The 23006-nt window shown below is 46.4% G+C and overlaps 1 protein-coding gene and 1 non-coding gene across 2 annotated transcripts in view; one reads left to right on the top strand and one right to left on the bottom strand.

The window, feature by feature from the left end:
* The window catches only part of CFAP77 (cilia and flagella associated protein 77), a 152164-nt gene that overhangs the window by 23407 nt on the left and 105751 nt on the right, over nt 1-23006 (top strand). The window lies entirely within an intron of this gene.
* Nucleotides 18380-18451, bottom strand: TRNAG-CCC (transfer RNA glycine (anticodon CCC)). Its single transcript has one exon. It is a non-coding gene; the product is annotated as a tRNA-Gly (tRNA).

The following is a 23006-nucleotide window of genomic DNA, read 5'->3' as shown; positions in this document are numbered from 1 at the left end:
CAACCCCATGAATCGCAGCACACCAGGCCTCCCTGTCCATCACCATCTCCCGGAGTTCACTCAGACTCACGTCCATCGAGTCAGTGATGCCATCCGGCCATCTCATCCTGGGTCGTCCCCTTCTCCTCCTGCCCCCAATCCTTCCCAGCATCAGAGTCTTTTCCAATGAGTCAACTCTTCGCATGAGGTGGCCAAAGTACTGGAACTTCAGCTTTAGCATCATTCCTTCCAAAGAAATCTCAGGGCTGATCTCCTTCAGAATGGACTGGTTGGATCTCCTTGCAGTCCAAGGGACCCTCAAGAGTCTTCTCCAACACCACAGTTCAAAAGCATCCATTCTTTGGCACTCAGCCTTCTTCACAGTCCAACTCTCACATCCATACACGACCACAGGAAAAACCATAGCCTTGACTAGCCGGACCTTAGTCGGCAAAGTAATGTCTCTGCTTTTGAATATACTATCTAGGTTGGTCATAACTTTTCTTCCAAGGAGTAAGCGTCTTTTAATTTCATGGCTGCAGTCACCATCTGCAGTGATTTTGGAGCCCCCCAAAATTAAGTCTGACACTGTTTCTGCTGTTTCCCCATCTATTTCTCATGAAGTGATGGGACCAGATGCCATGATCTTCGTTTTCTGAATGTTGAGCTTTAAGCCAACTTTTTCACTCTCCTCTTTCACTTTCATCAAGAGGCTTTTTAGCTCCTCTTCACTTTCTGGCCTTGCTCTTAGCACATGTATTTAAAATGTCTATTCTTGTGGGCCCATTCCTTGCCAGCAGGAATTCATCTTTTCATCCCCAGCGCCTGCAGTACTCGGCATAAAGTAGGTGCTCAATAAATGTTTGTTGCACGAGTGAATAAATAAATGGTTTAATGAGAGCCTGGGATACTGTCTCCTGGTAAATAGTAATCTTGGCATGTCTATGAGCGTCTAGATTTATTTTTCAATTCAATATCAAGACGCTTTCATTTTAAGATTTAAAGACAGACTGTTCTCCGTGAAAGAAAACATAGCTGTGTGCACAGGTGGCTGAAAGCTATGAATCTGCAATTTGACCTCGTGGAGAAGCAAAATAGTGTAGAACTTGGCATCAACGAAATGCAATCAATATCAGCATGAGTGTTATCAAGCCCCTAAGTCCCTAAAAGCAGTGGGAATGCATATATGAGTCTGATGGGGGCCTGGGGAATGTTTCTGGTCAGCCTTTTGGTTTGAGCATCTAACGAGTAAATCCAGTGGGGGACTTTGCAGCCTTGATCCCATTGAGCATGGCCGTTTTGTCAGATGTGCCTCTGTCTGGGCAGCCCGGGGCACAAAAGGGGAAAAGAGGAACACATGGCTGGTCCCAAACTAGAAAGAGCTTTCCTGTGAGAGGATATTGAGCTGTTTGATAAAGCCCAATATTACGCTTGATTTATGCTTGAATGCTCTAGTGAAAGAACATTGTTCCAGGGCACTTACCCCAGACTGGGGTGGATCCGCTCTCTGCTGTCGCCTTCTGAGGTGGCACTGTGGGCTGTAATGATTTGTATTGTATTTATCAGCTGACAGGGTAATCCTGGGAACAGCAGGGGGGCAGGCAACCGAGGCCGACTTCTCAACCCTGCTAATTAAAACAATCCTTCCTCTCCCCATGAAGGCTAATGAGACAGAAAGAGAGCAGGCTAATGAAAATGTCACCACGAGATTGCCCACTCATTTTATTTATTAACTTAATGCCGTCACTCCCATTTTGGGGTCCTGCGAGAGAGAGAGAGAGATTTTTCAAATATCTGCTCGAAGACCCCTCCTGACGCATCACCGCTCTGCATAATGTGAGCACTCACCAAGCACGTCCATCGTGGTCATTGTTCCATCACTGAGTCGTGTCCAGCTCTCTGTGACCCCATGGACTGTAGCCCGCCAGGCTCCTCTGTCCATGGGATTCTCAGGCAAGAATACTGCAGTGAGCTGCCGTTTCCTTCTCTGGGGGATCTTCCCAACCCAGGGATGGAACCCGACTCTTCTGCATTGCAGGCAGATTCTTTACGACTAAGTCACCTGGAGGCACAGGCTAATTAGTGGTCTGAAATTTTATGTCCAGTTGTCAATAAATGACACTATTCTAGGAAGAGGGGTTTGCCTGTGTTCGCTTTGCACAAAATAAAAATGAATCTGAATCCCTTTTCAGCATATTCCCCTTCTCAAATCCAAGAGGACAGTTTGTTTATGAAAGCCTTGACCCCCTTGGGGTGAGTGGCCAGTGAAGCTGGAGGAACCCCAAGGACACCGAGTGCTGTTTAGAGAGATAAGTTCACTGCACTCGAGCAGATTTAACATTGATCCCATCAAGCACGTGTTTCCGCCAAGATGGCAGAATTCAATTAATATCGTTATTTAATGGAGCCCAGCATGACCTGACCTGTCAATACCTTGAGGGCACCCCAGGGCCCTCCTGGTTCATTTCTATCCCCTAAATACTTGGTGATTTCAACTGATGACTTCATTAGCACCCACTGTCTATAAGACAGATGGAAAAAGGAAGAGAGTCTTCACCTTGGCATAGATTCCATCAAGTGGGGTTTTTATGCAGGGGAACCTGAGTTTTTTTGTTACTAGAGGGTATTTGTACAACAAGTGGACTGTGAGGTTTGGGGTCACCCACTCATCAGCAGCAAGTGCTCATTCCCAGAGAGAAGCCAGGCAGTGAAGAGAGGAGAGTCTGGTTATGGATTCGCTGGGTGTGTTCATTTCCTCCAGCTACCAAAACGAGCTGTCTCACCCTGGATGGCTTGAGACGACAGAGGTAGATTCCCTCACAGTTCTGGAGACCAGAGGTCGGAAGTTACAGTGTTGCTCTGAGAATCCTTGCAGCCTCTGGTGGCTCAGGTATTATATGACTTGGTTTGTGACCCAATCATATCAGTCTTAGCCTCCATGGTCACATGACCTTCTCCTCTGTGTCTGTCTTTTCCTAGTCTTTAAAAAGATATTTATTTATGTACTTATTTGGCTGTGCCAGGGCTCAGCTGTAGCATGTGGGATCTGTAGTTGCAGCCTATGGAAACTAATTCCATGACCAGGGATTGAACCTGGGCCCCTTGCATTGGGAGCACAGTCTCAGCCACTGAGCCATCAGGGCAGTCTCTTCCTAGTCTTTTCTTGTAAGGACACTTTTCATTCGATTTAGGCCCCACCCCCTAAATCTCATCTCAAGAGCCTTCATTTAATTACATCTGTAAAGACCCATTTTCCAGGTAAGGTCATGCTCACAAGCTCTGAGGACATGTCTTTCTAAGGGACACTATTCAATGCAGTGTAGCAGGGTTGGACCAAATAAAGCTGAGTTGGTCAGTTGGTCCGAGTCTATTAAAGGAGCATTTCTTGTTCTTGCATCAAAAAAGAATTTGCCCCTCTACTTCTTTTTTCATGGCATGAAGATATATGCAGACTGATTGCTATAGAAAGAACACCCAGAAAAGAATACAACTTTTTAAAGACGTCAGTCACCATCTTTTTAAATGTAGTTTCTTTCTTTCTTTCTTTATGACTGTGCTGGGTCTTTGCTGCTGGGGGGAGTTTTCTCTAGTTGCAGCAGGAGGGGCTGCTTTCTAGCTCTAACACGTGGGCTTCTCAGCGCAGTGCCTCCTCTCACTGTGGAGCACGGGCTCGAGGGCGCAAGGGCTCAGTAGTTGCAGCTGCCAGGCTCTAGATCACAGGCTCAATAGCTGAGACAAGGAACTTGGTTTCTCTGCAGCGCGTGGGGTCTTCCCCGATCAGGGATTGAACCTGTGTCTCCTGCACTGGCAGGCAGGTTCTTTACCCCTGAGCCAGCAGGGAAGTCTGATCACCACCTTTTTATTTCCATCATTCTATATTTCTTTTATTGAAATATATATTTCTTTTATTGACGTATATTCTATATCTCTTTTATTATGTATATATAAAGTGAAGTACAGTTGGTTAACAGTGTTGTGTTTCAGGTGTACAGCGAAGTGACTCAGATATAGGTATATATATATGTATATATGTGTGTATATCATATATTTTCAGATTCTTTTCTCTTATAGGTTACTACAAAAGATTGAGTATAGCTCCCTGTGGATATAGTAGGTCCTTGTTATATATATATTTTTTATATATAGTAGTGTGTCTATGTTAATCCCAAACTCCCAGTTTTATCCCTCCCCCATCCCCTTTCCCCCTGGATAACCATAAGTTTGTTTTTTATATCTGTGGGTCTATTTCTGTTTTGTAAATACGTTCGTTTGTATCTTTTCTCTTTTAAGATACCACATATAAGCAACATCATATATTTGTCTTTCTCTGGCTTACTTTGTTAGTATGATCATCTCTAGGTCCATGCATGTTGCCACAAAAAAAAAATGTACGTATCTTAATTTAAAAATACTTCATTCCAAAAATATGCTGAACATCATCTGACCCTTCAGCGAGTTATAGTCTTTTTGCAGTAATAACATCAAAGATCCCTAATCACAGATCACGGTAACAAATATAATACTAACGGAAAATTTGAAATGTTGTGGAAATTACCAAGATGACACGGAGACATGAAGTGAGAAAAGCACAGCTGGAAAAAGACACTGATAGACTAGCTCAACACAAGGTGGTTGTAAGCCTTCAAGTCCACCCCCCAAAAGAGCCCCAGTCTCAGCACCGCGCAGTAGAATGAGATCTGCCTGTAGAGGTGGCCTCTCGGGGGGCAGGAGAGAGAGAGGGATTCTTGGGAGACGGATATGGGAGGAAGACTTCCTCTTCATTTTACACCCTTTATATCTTCTTCCGAATTTTGTGCCATGTGCCGGTAATACTTATTCAAAACACCAGATACATAAAAAAACTGAGGGACTCTCCTGGTGGCCCAGTGGTTAAGAATCTGCCTTGCAATGCAGGGGTCCACAGGTTAGATCCCTGATTGAGGAACTAAGATGCCACATGCTGTGGAGCAGCTAAACCCACGCCACAACTAGAGCTCATGTGTCGCAACGGGAGAGTGTGCGTGCTGCAGTTAAGACCTGACCCAGCCGAAGAAATTAAATGAAAAAGACGAAAAGGCCTGTTATCATGAAAACTTCTCTGATCAGCATCTCCCCGGCAGCTGGGCTGACTTTCTGAGTGCTCCTTTAACTGGTCACACACTGCTCGCTGGTTGATCACACCGTACTCCTAGAGCCAGACATCCTGGAGGGCGAAGTCCAGTGGGCCTTAGGAGGCATCACTGCGAACAAAGCTAGTGGCAGTGATGGAACTGCAGTGGAGCTATGTCAAATCCTGAACGATGATGCTGTGAAAGTGCTGCACTCAATATGCCAGCAAGTTTGGAAAACTCAGCAGTGGCCACAGGACTGGAAAAGGTCAGAGTTCATTCCAATCCCAAAGAAAGGCAATGCCAAAGAATGCTCAAACTACTGCACAATTGCACTCATTTCAGACGCTAGCAAAGTAATGCTCAAAATTCTCCAAGCCAGGCTTCAACAGTATGTGAACCATGAGCTTCCAGATGTTCAAGCTGGATTTAGAAAAGGCAGAGGAACCAGAGATCAAATTGCCAACATCCATTGGATCATCAAAAAAGCAAGAGTGTTCCAGAGAAACATCTATTTCTGCTTTATTGACTATGACAAAGCCTTTGACTGTGTGGATCACAGCAAACTGTGGAAAATTCTTAGAGAGATGGGAATACTAGATCACCTGACCAGACGCCTGAGAAATCTATATGCAGGTCAAGAAGCAACAGTTAGAACTGGACATGGAACAACAGACTGGGGCCAAATCAGCAAAGGAATATGTCAAGGCTGTATATTGTCACCCTGCTTATTTAACTTCTATGCAGAGTACATCATGAGAAACGCTGGGCTGGAAGAAGCACAAGCTGAAATCAAGATTGCCAGGAGAAATATCAATAACCTCAGATATGCAGATGACACCACCCTTATGGCAGAAAGTGAAGAGGAACTAAAAGGCCTCTTGATGAAAGTGCAAGAAGAGAGTGAAAAAGTTGGCTTCAAGCTCAACATTCAGAAAACGAAGATCATGGCATCTGGTCCCATTACTTCATGGGAAATAGATGGGAAAACAGTAGAAACACTGTCAGACTTTATTTTTGGGGGCTCCAAAATCACTGCAGATGGTGACTGCAGCCATGAAATTAAAAGACACTTGGTCTTTGGAAGATAAGCTATGATCAACCTAGACAGCATATAAAAAAGAAAAGACATTATTTTGCCAACTAAGGTCCATCTAAAGAAATGCAAAAAAGCAAAATGGCTGTCTGGGGAGGCCTTACAAATAGCTCTGAAAAGAATAGAGGCGAAAAGCAAAGGAGAAAAGGAAAGATATACGCATCTGAATGCAGAGTTCCAAAGAACAGCAAGAAGAGATAAGAAAGCCTTCTTCAGTGATCAATGCAAAGAAATAGAGGAAAACAACAGAATGGGAAAGACTAGAGATCTCTTCAAGAAAATTAGAGATACCAAGGGAACATTTCAGGCAAAGATGGGCTCGATAAAGGACAGAAATGGTATGGATCTAACAGAAGCAGAAGATATTAAGAAGAGGTGGCAAGAATACACGGAAGAACTGTACAAAAAAGATCTTCATGACCCAGATAATCATGATGATGTGATCACTAATCTAGGGCCAGACATCTTGGAATGTAAAGTCAAGTGGGCCTTAGAAAGCATCACTACGAACAAAGCTAGTGGAGGTGATGGAATTCCAGTTGAGCTGTTTCAAATCCTGAAAGATGACACAGTGAAAGTGCTGCACTCAATATGCCAGCAAGTTTGGAAAACTCAGCAGTGGCCACAGGACTGGAAAAGGTCAGTTTTCATTCTAATCCCAAAGAAAGGCAATGCCAAAGAATGCTCAAACTACCACACAATTGCACTCATCTCACATGCTAGTAAAGTAATGCTCAAAATTCTCCAAGCCAGACTTCAGCAATACGTGAACCATGAACTTCTTGATGTTCAAGCTGGTTTTAGAAGAGGCAGAGGAACCAGAGATCAAATTGCCAGCATCCACTGGATCATGGAAAAAGCAAGAGAGTTCCAGAAAAACACCTGTTTCTGCTTTATTGACTATGCCAAAGCCTTTGACTGTGTGGATCACAATAAACTGTGGAAAATTCTTCAAGAGATGGGAATACCAGACCACTCGACCTGCCTCTTGAGAAATCTGTATGCAGGTCAGGAAGCAACAGTTAGAACTGGACATGGAACAACAGACTGGGGCCAAATAGGAAAAGGAGTACGTCAAGGCTATATATTGTCACCCTGCTCATTTAACTTCTATGCACAGTACATCATGAGAAACGCTGGACTGGAAGAAACACAAGCTGGAATCAAGATTGCCGGGAGAAATATCAATAACCTCAGATATGCAGATGACTCCACCCTTATGGCAGAAAGTGAAGAGGAGCTAAAAAGCCTCTTGATGAAAGTGAAAGAGGAGAGTGAAAAAGTTGGCTTAAAGCTCAACATTCAGAAAACAAAGATCATGGCATCTGGTCCCATCACCTCATGGGAAATAGATGGGGAAACAGCAGAAACAGTGTCAGACTTAATTTTGAGGAGCTCCAAAATCACTGCAGATGGTGACTGCAGCCATGAAATTAAAAGACGCTTACTCCTTGGAAGAAAAGTTATGACCAACCTAGATAGTATATTCAAAAGCAGAGATGTTACTTTGCCGACTAAGGTCTGGCTAGTCAAGGCTATGGTTTTTCCTGTGGTCGTGTATGGATGTGAGAGTTGGACTGTGAAGAAGGCTGAGTGCTGAAGAATTGATGCGTTTGAACTGTGGTGTTGGAGCAGACTCTTGAGAGTCCCTTGGACTGCAAGGAGATCCAACCAGTCCATTCTGAAGGAGATCAGCCCTGAGATTTCTTTGGAAGGAATGATGCTAAAGCTGAAGTTCCAGTACTTTGGCCACCTCATGCGAAGAGTTGACTCATTGGAAAAGACTCTGATGCTGGGAAGGATTGGGGGCAGGAGGAGAAGGGGACGACCCAGGATGAGATGGCCGGATGGCATCACGGACTTGATGGACGTGAGTCTGAGTGAACTCCGGGAGATGGTGATGGACAGGGAGGCCTGGTGTGCTGCGATTCATGGGGTCGCAAAGAGTCGGACATGACTGAGCAACTGAACTGAACTGAACTGAGTCAAAGGTATGGTTTTTCCATTAGTCATGTATGGATGTGAGAGTTGGACTATAAAGAAAGCTGAGCGCAAAAGAATTGATGCTTTTGAACTGTGGTGCTAGAGAAGACTCTTGGGAGTTCCTTGGACTGCAAGGAGATCCAACCAGTCCATCCTAAAGGAAATCAGTCCTGAATATTCATTGGAAGGACTGATGCTGAAGCTGAAACTCCAATACTTTGGCCACCTGATGCGATAAACTGACTCACTGGAAAAGAGCCTGATGCTGGGAAAGATTGAGGGCAGGAGGAGAAGGGGATGACAGAGGATGAGATAGTTGGATGGCATCACCAACTTAATGGACATAAATTTGAGTAAGCTCCAGGAATTGGTGATGGACAGGGAGGCCTGGCATGCTGCAGTCCATGGGGTTACAAAGTGTTGGACATGACTGAGCGACTGAACTGAACTGATGTACTTCTAGCCTCTAGAGGGTAGGTAACAGCGTGGGCTGAGACCATGTGGGCCAGAAAGGCAGTCAGCATGTGTGTGTGTGATCAGACACTCAGGCGTGTCAAACTCTTTGCAATCCCATGGACTTCAGCCCACCAAGCTCCTCTATCCATGGGATTTTCCAGCAAGAATACATGAGTGGATTGCTATTTCCTCTTCGAGGGGGATCTTCCCAACCCAGGGATCTGCACTGGCAGGCGGATTCCTTACCACTAGTGTCACCTGGGGAGCCTGACAGTCAGCACCCGCAGGTGGAAATTCAAGGCAGAGCGTGGTAAGAAGTGGATCTGGAGGAAGGATTCTTGGATGCCATGATAGGAGTCTCTGGATTTTGTATGAGGGCAGTGGGAAGCCCGTAAAAGGCATATGATCAAATTTAGAAAGATCACCCTAAAGGGGGAAATGAGTGTACAGTATTTTCACTATATAGATGTGATAGAGGTAAATAAATCTCAAGATAATCATAAAATGTAATAATAAAATGCAGTAAAGTAATTAGAAAGTGATGAGTTTTAGGTATTCATTGCTTTTTTTTTTTTTTAATTGCCTTTGTTTTTAATTGTTGTTAGTTGCTTAGTCGTGTCTGACTGTTGTGGCCCCAGGACTGTAGCCTGCCAGGCTCCTCTGTCTATAAGATTTTCCAGGTAAGAATACTGGAGTGGGTTGCCATTTCCTTCTATATCTCATTTAATTGTAGCCTTATATAATTTAATTTTATTAATGACTTGCAAAATTTCTGAATGTTTAACTGTCAGCTCTGATGAGCTGGAACACATGGGCTCTGCATACCATTTGGTATACATATATGTGTATTTTAGGAGAATGTAATTGCCACTGCATTGTAGACCTTTAGGGAAAAAAGGATCTCCAAGTTCCCCTTTGTTTTGCAGGGTCAGGGAGGTATGGTCAATAATCTTAAATAAAGGCTAAGGAAGAAGTTGAATGTAATGATTGTCAGCACTGAGTCCAACCCTAGGCTTCAAAGACCTGGAGGATGCAGGTGGCAACTGCTAAGCCAACAAGGGACTTCTGGATGGGGGCATGTGGGATCACCATTCTCTATTCTGTCAACTGCTTAAATCACTGGTTTTGGCTCCCCTCCTCCAGGAAGTGCCCTGATTAAACCCATATAGGCAGCTGGAACATCTTCTTCCTTCCTCCACATCTGAGCTCTGGGCTGAGAGATTCCACTCTTTATGGTCTGATTCAGTCTTTCCAATTCAAGCTCATCTAAATCAGTTTTGTTACAGTTCCAACTCTCAGTCTGGGTAACATGCCCTAATCTGCATATCTAGAGCTGGCATCTCTCTTGGTCCTTGATCCTATGATGCAGCAATCTAGATCACCACTCAGGAAGAATGGAGCATCTCACTATCATCACCATCATCATCATCAACATCAACACTTATCATCACCATCAACGCCATTGTCAACATCAGCACCATCATCCATATCAACACCATCGTCAACATCAGCACCGTTGTCAACATCAGCACCACTCCCGTCATCATCATCAACACCATCATCAGCATCACCACCATCATCATCATTATTAGTGACAACATCATCCTCAATTTTGTCACTATCATTACCATCAGTGGGGACTGTCACTATCATCACCCAGAGCAGCAGTAACAATAATAAGAGCTCACATTTCCTGGGTTCTTTCTATGGGCCAGGCAGTAGTTTTAATGTGCATTCTTGCATCAGTTCAGTTCAGTTCAGTCACACAGTCATGTCCGACTCTGCGACCCCATGAATCGCAGCACGCTAGGCCTCCCTGTCCATCACCAACTCCCGGAGCTTACTCACACTCATGTCCATTGAGTCCGTGATGCCATCCAGCCATCTCATCTTCTGTCACCCCCATGTCCTCCTGCCCCCAATCCCTCCCAGCATCAGGGTCTTTTCCAATAAGTCAACTCTTCGCATGAGGTGGCCAAAGTACTGGAGTTTCAGCTTTAGCATCATTCCTTCCAAAGAAATCCCAGACTGATCTCCTTTAGGATGGACTGATTGGATCTCCTTGCAGTCCAAGGGACTCTCAAGAGTCTTCTCCAACACCACAGTCCAAAAGCATCAATTCTTTGGCGCTCAGCTTTCTTCACAGTCCAACTCTCACATCCATACATGACCACAGGGAAAACCATAGCCTTGACTAGACGGACCTTTGTTGGCAAAGTAATGTCTCTGCTTTTGAATATGCTATCTAGGTTGGTCATAACTTTTCTTCCAAGGAGCAAGCATCTTTTAATTTCATGGCTCCAATCACCATCTGCAGTGATTTTGGAGCCCCCCAAAATAAAGTCTGACACTGTTTACACTGTTTCCCCATCTATTTCCTGTGAAGTAATGGGACTAGATGCCATGATCTTCGTTTTCTGAATGTTGAGCTTTAAGCCAACTTTTTCACTCTCCTCTTTCACTTTCATCAAGAGGCTTTTTAGCTCCTCTTCACTTTCTGCCATAAGGGTGATGTCATTTGCATATCTGAGGTTATTGATATTTCTCCTGGCAAACTTGATTCCAGCTTGTGCTTTTTCCAGCCCAGTGTTTCTCATGATGTACTCTGCATATAAGTTAAATAAGCAGGGTGACAATATACAACCTTGACATGCTCCTTTTCCTATTTGGCCCCAGTCTGTTGTTCCATGTCCAGTTCTAACTGTTGCTTCCTGACCTGCATACAGATTTCTCAAGAGGCAGGTCAAGTGGTCTGGTATTCCCATCTCTTTCAGAATTTTCCACAGTTTATTGTGATCTACACAGTCAAAGTCTTTGGCATAGTCAATAAAGCAGAAACAGGTGTTTTTCTGGAACTCTCTTGCTTTTTTGATGATCCAGTGGATGTTGGCAATTTGATCTCTGTAGCTACTGATAATAATGATTAGCAATTAGATTATACTTGAGGATTTAAAGTATCTTTGTATTCATCATCTCATTTGCTTTCACTGCATGAGGCCATCATTATTCTTGTTGTCATTTGAGAGTCTGACATCTGAGGCTTAGAGAGGTGAAGGGACTTTAAAATCCCACAGTTGGCAGGTGGTAGAGTGGTTCTTGAATCTAGGTCTTGAAACCTGCAGGCTGTGTGGGCTGCCACTTTGTGAGGTCTGGGTCATTCTTCCTCAGCAAATATCTCCCGGATATGGCACTTTTGATGCAAGCCTGTGTGTGTTCTCAAAATAGCTGTTGAGTGACAGTTTGACTCCTTGATTGGAAGCTGGCAAAGACCACCATGTCCATCACCATCACCCTTCTCTCCTTGCCCCTTCACCCCCCACTCCCTCCTCTACACCCTAAATACACAACACTGGGTTTGGTGGGACCACATGCTTTTGTTTTCAGAGTGAAATGTTGAGCACCTCACCCCATAAATCTGCTATTTGCAGGTTTCTTTGGGAGCAGGGGGAAAGGAGGCTGGGGACCAGGTATTCTTATGCAATTCTACTCATTATTTACGCAGACAAGGAGGTATTTCAGTAAAGCTGCGCTCAACTCTGAGTGACAAGGTATCTCTCTGCAGTGCAGGGTTCAGGGAAATTGTAGTGAAGTTGACAGCTTTTTAATGTACAGTTGCTATTCCGCTGAAAGACGGTATGTTTTTATTTTGGAAATACAAGATGACCTGTTTATTAGCTGTGATTCCAGCTGAGTTTACATGCTCAGAAACACAAAGGCAGAAGAGCAGCAGGTTTCTCTGGGGGAGGGCCACAGACTCTTCCCTGCTCCCCCCCCTACACATAAGAAGACATCCAACACCGAGTGTTGGGAATTGAGTTGGACGTATTTTCCTCGAAATGACAGCCTACCATGGAATCATGGGAAAAAGTTGCCAATTGCCTTAATCACCCTCCCCAGGGGTAACCAGGAAGTGCTCCGGCGCCTCCGTGCCGGGAGGACTAGTGAGCAGTGAGGTCTGGGGAGGCAAACCGCCCAGGTGTCTGACCTGGAAACCTGCACTGTTTCTTCAGTGACAAGGCTTGGGGTCTGGCATGCCTGGACTCCCACTCCTCCAGATGTGACTGGTGGACCAGCAGCGTCCTTATCCCTGGGCACTTGGAAACAGAATGTCAGCTCCTGTCCCAGGCCGATGAATCAGAATCTGCGTCTCTAACGAGGTCCCAGGTGAGGGGTGTGTGCATCCCAGGTTGAGAAGAGATGACCCAGAGTCCCCTCTACTGCTCACCCAGGCTGAGTGAAATTCTGTTGCTGGGATCATTCATTTGCTCAGCACACAATTATTTGCCATTTGCTATGTGCCAGGAGCCAACTTAGGTGCTAGGAATACAGGGAGTAAGGTGGAAAAGAACCCCCGATCTTTCTTAGGCAGCTTGCTAGCCAGCTAGATGTGAAGCCAGACGTGGAATGAGAAATTACAAGTAGAATGGATCGTGAAAGCATCCTTACCCGGACAGCACAGTATTTCCATCTTGTCAGGATTGCAACTGGCAGAATTTATCCAGGGACTTTGCTGCTGGTCCTCTGGTTAAGGCTTCACCTTCCAATGCAGGGAGTGTGGGTTTGATCCCTGGTGGAGGAGTTAAGATCCCACACTCCCAGTGGCCAAAAAACCCCCCAAGAACATAAAACAGAAGCAGTTTGTAACAAATTGAATAAAAACTTAAAAAATGATCCACACCAAAAGCAAGGAAACATCTTTAGCAGAAAATTTATTCAAATGAGATAAAAAAAAATCTGTGTTACAGTTTGCGCTGCCTCATTTCATTTTGCATATTAAACCTTATCTTAGACTATTTTGTACTTGAATGTTTTTTCATTGATGTGAAATACATATAATTAACCATCTGAAGGATTTAACTCAGTCACATTTAGTGTATTCGTAATGTTTTTCAACCACCACCTCCTTGTACCCACCAGGCAGTCAATCTCCACTCCCTTCTCCCCTCATCTCCTGATAACCTCTCATCTGCTTGCTGTCTGTGCACTTGCCTATTCTGGCTTCTTTTGCTTGGCATAGTGTTTTCCAGGTTCATCTACATAATGTTGTTCAGTTGCTCAGTCATGTCCGACTCTTTGTGACCCCACGGACTGCAGCACGCCAGGCTTCCCTGTCCATCACCATCACCTGGAGCTTGCTCAGACTCAGGTCCATCGAGTTGGTGATACCATCCAACCATCTCATCTTCTATCATCCGCTTCTCCTCCCACCTTCAGTCTTTCCCAGCATCAGGGTCTTTTCTAATGATTCGGCTCTCCACATCAGGTGGCCAAAGTACTGGAGTTTCAGCTTCAGCATCAGTCCTTCCAATGAATATTCAGGGTTGATTTCCTTTAGGATAGATCCAAGGATAGTTGGATCTCCTTGCAGTCCAAGGGACTTAAGAGTCTTCTCCAACACCACAGTTCAGAAGCGTCAATTCTTCGGTGCTCAGCTTTCTTTATGGTCCATCTGTCACATCCTTACATGACTACTGGAAAAACCACAGCTTTGACTATGGGGACCTTTGTTGGCAAGATCATGTCTCTGCTTTTTAATATGCTGTCTAGGTTTGTCATGCCATATATTGGTACTCCATTCCTTTAATGGCTGAGTACTACTCCATTGTAGGAATGAACTACAGTTTACTTATCCACTTATTCATTTGTTTTTTAAAAATTAGTATTGTTTTTAAAATTATTCACTCACTCCCGGTTGCCCTGGGCCTTGGCCACTGCACGCAGGCTTTCTCCAGTGGCAGGGCTCAGGCTTCTCACTGCAGTGTTGCTGTTGGTGCGGAGCACAGGCTGCGGGCACGAGGACTTGGTGGTTGCGGAGCACAGGCTTTAGCTGCCCTCAGCATATGGAATCTTCCCCGATTAGGGATCGAACTCGTGTTCCGCGCCTTGGCAGGTGGACTCTTCACCACGGGGCCACCAGGGAGGTCCTCCACTCATTTGTTGATGGACATTCATGTTCATAAAAAGAAATCTTTCAGTTTAAAATAGGCCCCTGTTGGGAATTCCCCTGGCGGTCCAGAGGTTCAGATGCCACACTTTCACAGCAAGAGGCACGGGTTCAACCCCTGGTTGGCAAACTAAGACCTTGCAGGCTGTGCAGCGAGAAAAATAATAACAATAAACAAAGTAAAGTAAAATAGGCCTTTGTCTTTCTTACATGAAACAGATCGCCTTGGGGAGCTTCGTGAGGCAGCGGTGCTCATTTTGGAGTATCATGTTATCAAAATGTCAGTTATTGTCACTTAGACGAGTCTATAAGGGTCAAATCAGAGTATTACCTGGAGAACAAGACTCCAGGTTACATTCGTGGGGCCCCTGGACGTGCTCGAATGGTAGATACTGGCACTTGAACGCCACCCATTTGGGTGTGCAAAGGATGAATTTTGCACCCACAACACTGCATGAAGTCAGTGGCAGTTCTGGGCCCCTTCCCCATCATATCCACTCAACATTGAATCAACAGCCATTTATCGAGGGTCAGCTCTGCGCTGGGCCCTGGATAGACGACAGCAGGCCTCAGGGTTTCTCTGTAAAATGCCTGGAAGACCCTGGGAGGAGAGCTGGGAAGCCCACCTGGGGGAAGGGCCCCACCGGGCCCCTCTTTGGGTTCTGAAGACACCCTGCCCCCTCCTGTTGTCTATTTATGACAGAGTTGAGGGGAGCCTGTGGCTCTGAGGGAAATCAGCTTGAAAATGAAAGCCCTGGGCATCAGAGGGAGCAGAGGAAGAAGGTATTTGTGGGGATAAGGCGCTCAGATGGAGCTTTCCGGCCTGTAAGCACAGAGCCACCTGCAGCATTGCCAGAGACACAAATGCCACATCTGGAAAGATATCAGCCTAATCCACAGCTTGTCATTTGGGCAGGAAGTATTCGCTCTCCTTGGAGGATCTTCCTAATTATGGGCTGGATTTGTGCCAGGAAAGCTGAAAGAGAGGGAAATGAGGCGGCAGTGCACACGCGGCACGGCCACGCCCCAGACCCAACCCGCTGTCCTCAGGGGTCGCGCCCCATCTCACCCCCGGGAAGGCCACCCTGCCGGTGGTCCTGGCTGTGGACCCCTGAAAAGCTTCACAGTTTGAACCCACTGGGACGTGTGTTGGAAATCACTTGTTGCTGCTGGTGAAAAACTGACTTTTGCAAGTCCTTGCTTTTTTGGTCCTTAGCAAATTGTGATGAAATACTCTTAGCGTTTACCATCCTGCCCATTTAAAAACATGCGTGCGTTTATTCGTTTGGCTGCGGTGGACCTTCGCTTCGGCACACAGCGCTCTCAGTTGTGACGTGTGGATCTAGTCCCCCAGTCCGATTGAACCTGTGAAGGTGAAAGTCGCTCAGTCGTGTCAGACTCTTTTCAACCCCAGGGACTATAGAGTCCATGGAATTCTCCAGGCCAGAATACTGGAGTGGGTAGCCTTTCCCTTCTCCAGGGTATCTTCCCAATCCAGGGATCGAACCCCTGCATTTGAGAACATAAAGTCTTAGCCACGGGACCACGAGGGAAGTCCCCATCTTACCCATTTTTAAGTACGTGAAATACATTCCCGTTATTGTCCAACAGTCACCATCCATCTGCAGAACTTTTTCTTCCTCCCAAATTGAAACTGTCCCCACTGAACAAGAAGTGAGAGGCAAATATTGTCAGCCCTTACATGGAGATGCTAACCACAAAGGTCCTTTCTGACTTAATTGCTGTGAATGATCGTCGTAGCGGAGCCTTTCCTCAAGACCTAGGTTTGTCCCCGGGCACTGTGAGAACTCGTCAACTTGACCTACACAGTGGCCATATGAGCAGCTGTTTGGCTCTTTTCTCTTGCAACTAGACGTGGAATTGCACCAAAAGGTTTATCCTGCAGTTGACTGAGGGCTCTGCTCTGTGTCGGGGAGTGTGCTGAAAGATGTATGGGCATCACCTCGTTCAGGCTGACCTTTCAGCAGCCTCGTGACATAGGAATTAGTTCTCCCGCTTTATAGAGGCTCCAGCAGTGCAGATGACCAGCCCCCAAAGTCTCAGAGTCGGTAAAATAGGGGAGCCAGTACACAAACTCGAGCCAGAATCGACACTCTGTCGCTGATTCGGCAATTTGTGTTTTTCCCCCTTAAAATCAGCAAAGGGGGGACTTCCCTGGTGGTCCAGTGGCTAAGACTCTGGACTCCCAGTGCAGGGGGACTGGGTCCCATCTCTGGATGGCGAACTAGATCCCACAGACCGCAACTAAGACCCCGCATGCCACAACCAGGACCCGACACGGCTAAATAAATATTTTAAAAAATCAACTAACGATTGAAATCTGTTGTGGAACACGGCTGAAGGTGGTCCGCCTCTATCAGTTAGTGCCTTGCCTCTATTGCAGGGATGCAGAGAGCAAACTAGGTCAGATTAATTGATCCTTTTCTATTTCAGGGGACCCCTCCCAAGGGGAAAAAAGCCATATTATCTCATTCCAGGGCTTCCCAGGTAGCTCAGTGGTAAAGAATTTTCTGGCAAAAGCAGGAGACACAGGAAACGCTGGTTTGATCCCCAGATAAGAAAGATCCCCTGGAGGAGGAAATGGCAACCCACAGCAGTATTTTTGCCTGGAGAACTCCATGGACAAAGCAGCCTGGTGGGCTACAGTCCATGGGGTTGCAAGCGAGTCGGACGTGGCTGAATGACTGAGCCACGCACACTCTCATTCCAGCTTCAAGCCTGGTCAATTGTTGGGAGCAGCTCACCTGCGAAGCCGCAGAGGACTTATTCCACCCCCACCACCATCCCCCCACACAAGGAGATAACCTCTCCCGCTCCCTGGCGAGAGTGACCTCTCCCTCCACCCCACACAAAGCAGGGTGCAGACGTGGCTCTGGTCTGCCCAGGATGGCATGCCCGCTGCACCCAGCGAGCCCTCCCTGCGTGTGCTCCAAGCTCCCCCTCCCCTTAAACTCACACTAAGCTGCTGACAGCAGCGAACACAAGGACTTCAAACACCCTGTGCAACGTATATGTCGAAAGAGCAGATTTCTAGAATGCTGAAAGTGAGAACACACCAGAAAATGGGGCTGATGAAAGAATCCACCTGCCCCTTCCATTCAGTGCCCGGCCCTGGAATGTTTCTTCATAAAAATGCCCAGCGTTCAAAGGATCTCCGCTGAAGGGAAAGACCAACTTTAGGAGTGCAGTTTCCACGGCCGTGGGCTTATTGGTTTTACAGCCAGACACTGTATAAGGCAATGAGGGGCCGCCAGGGGAGGCTGCCATTGTTAACGTGGGGAAACTGTTATGTGCTTGGTTTGGGAGGGCGGCTTAATTAGATGACAACTTGGAGGTGCTAGCTGTTTGCAAGGTAATACTGGTCTCCTGGGCAGAGGGCTCATTTAGGTTTTTGGTTTAATTCAGAAATGAGGAAAGAGAAAAAGCTCAGATTTTAGTGGATCAAGAACACACACAACACTATACGTGCAACAAAAACTCAGCATGACCCTGGAAAGACTGAGTAGGGGAAGAGCGGAAGGCCCTGCATTCAACTGAACTCAGTATAATGCATCCTTCTTGACAACTTTCTCGCTCGCATGCCTTGCATCAGGCAGCGCAATGTTGCATTTAAGGCAGAGCTTTGACTCAGACAGACAGACAGACCTGGTTTTGAAGTTCAGCCCCACCTCTTCTAGCTGCCTGACGTTGGGCAAGTATTTAATCAACCTTTCAACGTCTCTAAGCCTCCTTCTTTTTTAAAAAATTATTTATTTGGCTGTGCTGGGTCTTAATCGCGGCATATGGATATTGTTCCCCAACTAGGGATTGAACCTAGGTCCCTGCATTGGGAGCGCAGAGTCTTAGCCACTGGACCACCAGGGAAGTCCCACCTCTATCTTTTTGTAAAGCTGAGACAGTCCTACCTGCCACCTGGGGTGGCTGTCAGGCTCAATTGGGGACGTGTAAGACAGTAAGCTGGAGAAGGCAATGGCACCCCACTCCAGTACTCTTGCCTGGAAAATCCCATGGACGGAGGAGCCTGGTGGGCTGCAGTCCATGGGGTCGCTGAAGGTCGGATACGATTGAGCGACTTCACTTTCACTTTTCACTTTCATGCATTGGAGAAGGAAATGGCAACCCACTCCAGGGTTCTTGCCTGGAGAATCCCAGGGATGGCGGAGCCTGGTGGGCTAGCGTCTATGGGGTCACACAGAGTCGGACTCGACTGAAGTGACTTAGCAGCAGCAAGACAGTAAGCACTTGGCAGAGTTCTTGAAACTTGTCTCCTGGTGACAAGGCACAGTGGGGGACAGAGGTGAATGAAGGATCCCAGGCCCTCACCTCTTGGCAGATCGGGAGACAGACCTGTCTGACTAATGCCAAGGTCATGGGAAAAGTCCAACAAATGGGACGTGAACCAGGACAGGACAGCTGGAGGGGGTAATCAGAGAAGGGGGGCCTTTTTATTAGGGGGACAGTCTGGGGGTTTGTTTTAATAGTTTTCTCTCTTTGTCACTTAGGTATTCTTGTCATCGATAAAATTCACGCATTTTAAGCATCCAGTTTGGTGGATTCTGGTAGCTGTGTGCAGTCATATGACCTCCCTTACGGTTAAGATGTGGGACCGTTTTCCTTCCCTTAAAAGCTCCCCTGTGCTCCTTCACACTTCGTCTCCTTTCCTCTTCCTGGCCCCAGGCAATCGCAGATTGCTTTCTGCCAATAGAGTTCTGTTTTCCCTAGAATTTTGTATGAAAGGGACCACACGGTTCAGTCTTTGGTGCTTGACGTTAGCAAAACGCATTTGTGATTCATCCGTTTGTAGCATGCATCTGTGCTTCCTTCTCTTTTACTGCCAAGTGGTTTTCCATCGTATGGATGTACCACAGTTTGTTTATTCCTTCTCCGGCTGATGCATGTTTGGGTTGCGGCCAGTTTGGCACTGCTGTGACTAATTGTGTGATGAATAGCCACACACATGTTTTTGCATAGGCATATGTTTTTATTTCTCTTGGGTAAATACATAGGAGTGGGAGCTGGGTTATATAAGTACACTTGTGAGTTTCTTGGAGAAGGAAATGGCAACCCAGTCCAGTATTCTTGCCTGGAGGATTCTGTGGACAGAGGAGCCTCAGGGGCTATAGCCCACGGGGTCGCAGAGAGTCAGACATGACTGAGCAATTGACACTTCATGTGGTTTCCCAAAAGAGCCACGCCATTCTGCATCCTCACCAGCAGTGGATGAGAGTTCTGGGTACTCCATATTCTCACTCACGCTTGCTATTGTCAATATTTTTAAATTTGATGCCTGAGTTTTGGAGGATGCTTAAGAGTTTGGTAGGCAAATGAGTTGGGGGTGGATATTCCAGGTAAAGGAAACAGCACCTGGAGAATCAGGGAGACAAGAAGGATGCTGTGTGGGAGAGCTGCTAGGGAAAACAGGTGGGGCCTGGGAGTGTGGAATTTGGGAGAGATGACTGTAAAATGTGGGCATATGCTGGATGTGGGCCTAGACTGTGAATAATGAAAACATTGACAACACTAGCTCCCATCAAGTCCTAAGCTTCTGTGAAATGAGTCCCCTTCTACAAATGAGGAAATGGAGGCGTGATTCATTCATATCTTGCATCCAAGGACTTACCTGATAGTTTAGTGGATAAGACTCCACGCTCCCAATGCAGGGGGCCAGGGTTTGATCCCTAGTGGGGTAACTAAGATCCCATGAAGTCCCACTAAGCCCGTGCACCACAACTGCCTAGCTCCCACACTCTAGAGCCAGCGTGCCACAACCAGAGAGGCGCACGTGCTGCAATGAAGACCCCATGCGGCCAAAGCAGAGCTGAGCATAACAACCCCCCAAATAGCCATCCACACAGCTAGTAACGGTGGCTGTCCAGGCCTGCGCTCAAACCATTACACCACGCTGCCGGCCTGGAGATCTTAGTTCTGGCCCTACACTTTAGAAAGTTCGAGATAAAGAAGTGAAATGAGAGGAACTGATTTTTTTGCAAGACCACCTGGCTGCAGAAATTCCATAAACCAGAGGCCAGGAGACCCGGGGGAGGCCACTGCAGCTGTGCAGGGGAGAGGCGGCAGGTCTTAGGCTAAGTCAGTAGCCGTGGGGATGGCTTGGGGAGTTACTTAGGAGTTCCCTGATTGAGGGTGGAGGGCAAGGGAAAGAAGCTGAAGGTGGATATCAAATTTTGGTTTGGACACCCAAGTCAATGATGGTACATCTAAGTGAAATAGGAAATTCCAGAGTGGGAGCAGGTCTGCAGAAAGATGGTGAATTTGGCTTAGACTTGTGGATGTGGGCCATGGGTCTGACACAAACTGTGGTCTTTTGGTGCTAGCGGTTTTAATGCTCACAGGAAGGGCAAGAAGTCCTGTGGTATTCAGTGATGTATAGTTTTCTGGATAAGTAAGAATATACATTAATAATTGTTAGTAATTATAAGTAACGTATTTGGCTGTGCTGGGCCTTTGTGGCTGTGCTGGGCACTCCCCGAGGTGCAGCGAGCGGGGGCTACTCACTGTGCTGCGTGCACTCCTCACTGCAGCGGCTTCCCTGGCTGCGGAGCACAGGCTCTAGCGTGAGTGGGCTTCAGTCACTGCGGTGACCGGCTCGGTAGCTGTGGCTTATGCGCTTAGTTGCTGTTAGTTGCATGTGGGATCCTCCCGGACCGGGGATTGAACCCATGTCTCCTGCACTGGCAGGTGGATTCTTTACCACCGAACCACCAGGGAAGCCCCTGCTGCTTCTGTCTTGATGAGAGCTTTGACGCTACTTCTTTGGGAGCCTGAGCGAAAATTCAAGCTTGTTCCCCAGAACAGTCTTAAAGCGGCCAAGTGGTATTGGCCTGCGCACTGACGTTACGCATAGGCAATACCTGTCCAGCACTTTCTTCCTCTGTTCTGGCCACCTGGAGTACACTGGGCATGAAGAAAAAGGGAAAAGGTGGTGAGCCATCAGAAGCCATGGGAGGACCAGTCAAAAGAGAAGAAGGGGCCAAGGTTAAATTCGATAATTTTCAAGTCTTTGAAGAATTGTTCCATAGAAATGGAGACAGCTTTTCTGATTCACTCCAGAGGAAGGAAGAATTTAAATGCTACCAACATTGGATTCTTACCAGGTATGGTCTCAGCCGGGCGACTAAGGCTCGATGGATAGGGCTGCCTAATACAGAAGGGGTGCCTTGTCATGGGAACTAAACGCCAGATGATTAAAGTGCCACGGACTTCACAAGGAACAGTTATCGGGTCTGAGTGGCAGGGTAGACCAGATGCCCTCTTGGCCCTTTCTCCCAAATTCTTTTACTCCAAGAGGCATTTCTGATAAGATGATGCCTAAAAAGCAGTTGGCTTCCCAGGTAAATTAGGGGTAAAGAATCTGCCTGCCAATGCAGGAGATGCTGGTTCAGTCCTGCCTTGGGCAGGTCCCCCAGAGGATGAAATGGCAACCCGCTCTAGTATTCTTGCCTGGAAAATTCCATGGATAGAGGAACCTGGTGAACTACAGTCCATGGAGTCACAGAGAGTCGGACACAGTGAGCATGCCTGCGAAAGCCCTTAGTGATGCCAGGTTGGATTCGTGCTGGGCGCTCAGTTACCACAGGGTGCTCAGTTACCACAAACTACTCGACTTTTCTTTGGTCAAGCATCGTGGCAGGGAGGCTAGATACGCCTGGGCCTGGCCTGATGCTTGACTGGGACTCTCTCCAGCATGCCCTCGGTGAGTTCCAGCTTCTCCTCAGTAAGAGGAAGGGAGAAACTCAGTGATTTCCAAAAATCATTCCAAATGAAACATTGAGATGTGCCTCATGCTAGTTAAAATCGCACCTGAAAAAATTCATTAAAAAAAAAAAAACCAGAAACATTTCATAAAAAGGACTTCAGTCTGGAGGCTGGGGCCAGAAGCATCAGATAGTGGTACCCAATCCTGCATCTTGCTGCCCACTGTGGTGGCAATTCCTGAATTCCAGGCTAAGATTCAGAAAGTCTGGATAAGAGTGAGTGTTTCCGCCTTCAATTATCTTTCAGTGTCTCACTTCTGAGTATATAGGAATCATTTGCTTTTCTAATTTACAATACTTCCTTTGGAAGCAGTGTCTCTTACTGATTCAGAGAAAGGAGGACATTTGTTTTAATGGATTTGAATTTTATCAGCCTGTGTATTTCCACAAAAGCATAATAATAATAAATTATGGTCCTAATAAGTAGGCTGCCCAGAAAGATGATGGTTGCCTCCTCCAATTATTGATGTACAATCTTTGGAATTTAGGGGCATCATAATTTATCAGGGTTCATTTTTTTCCTATCCAATTTGAGGAAAGGCAGCTGTGTTTTGTAAGCAATAAACTCTGCCACTGTATTTCTTGGCTAAGCAGAGAAAAGCATTCTTATTATTTTTTGCCTGTTTCCTAGTTATTACTGCAGTATC

The sequence above is a fragment of the Ovis canadensis genome, chromosome 3 (assembly GCF_042477335.2).
Source record: "Ovis canadensis isolate MfBH-ARS-UI-01 breed Bighorn chromosome 3, ARS-UI_OviCan_v2, whole genome shotgun sequence".
Classification (NCBI taxonomy): Eukaryota; Metazoa; Chordata; class Mammalia; order Artiodactyla; family Bovidae; genus Ovis; species Ovis canadensis.
The sequence above is the reverse complement of the archived record's forward strand: the minus strand, read 5'-3'. Positions and strand labels throughout refer to the sequence as shown.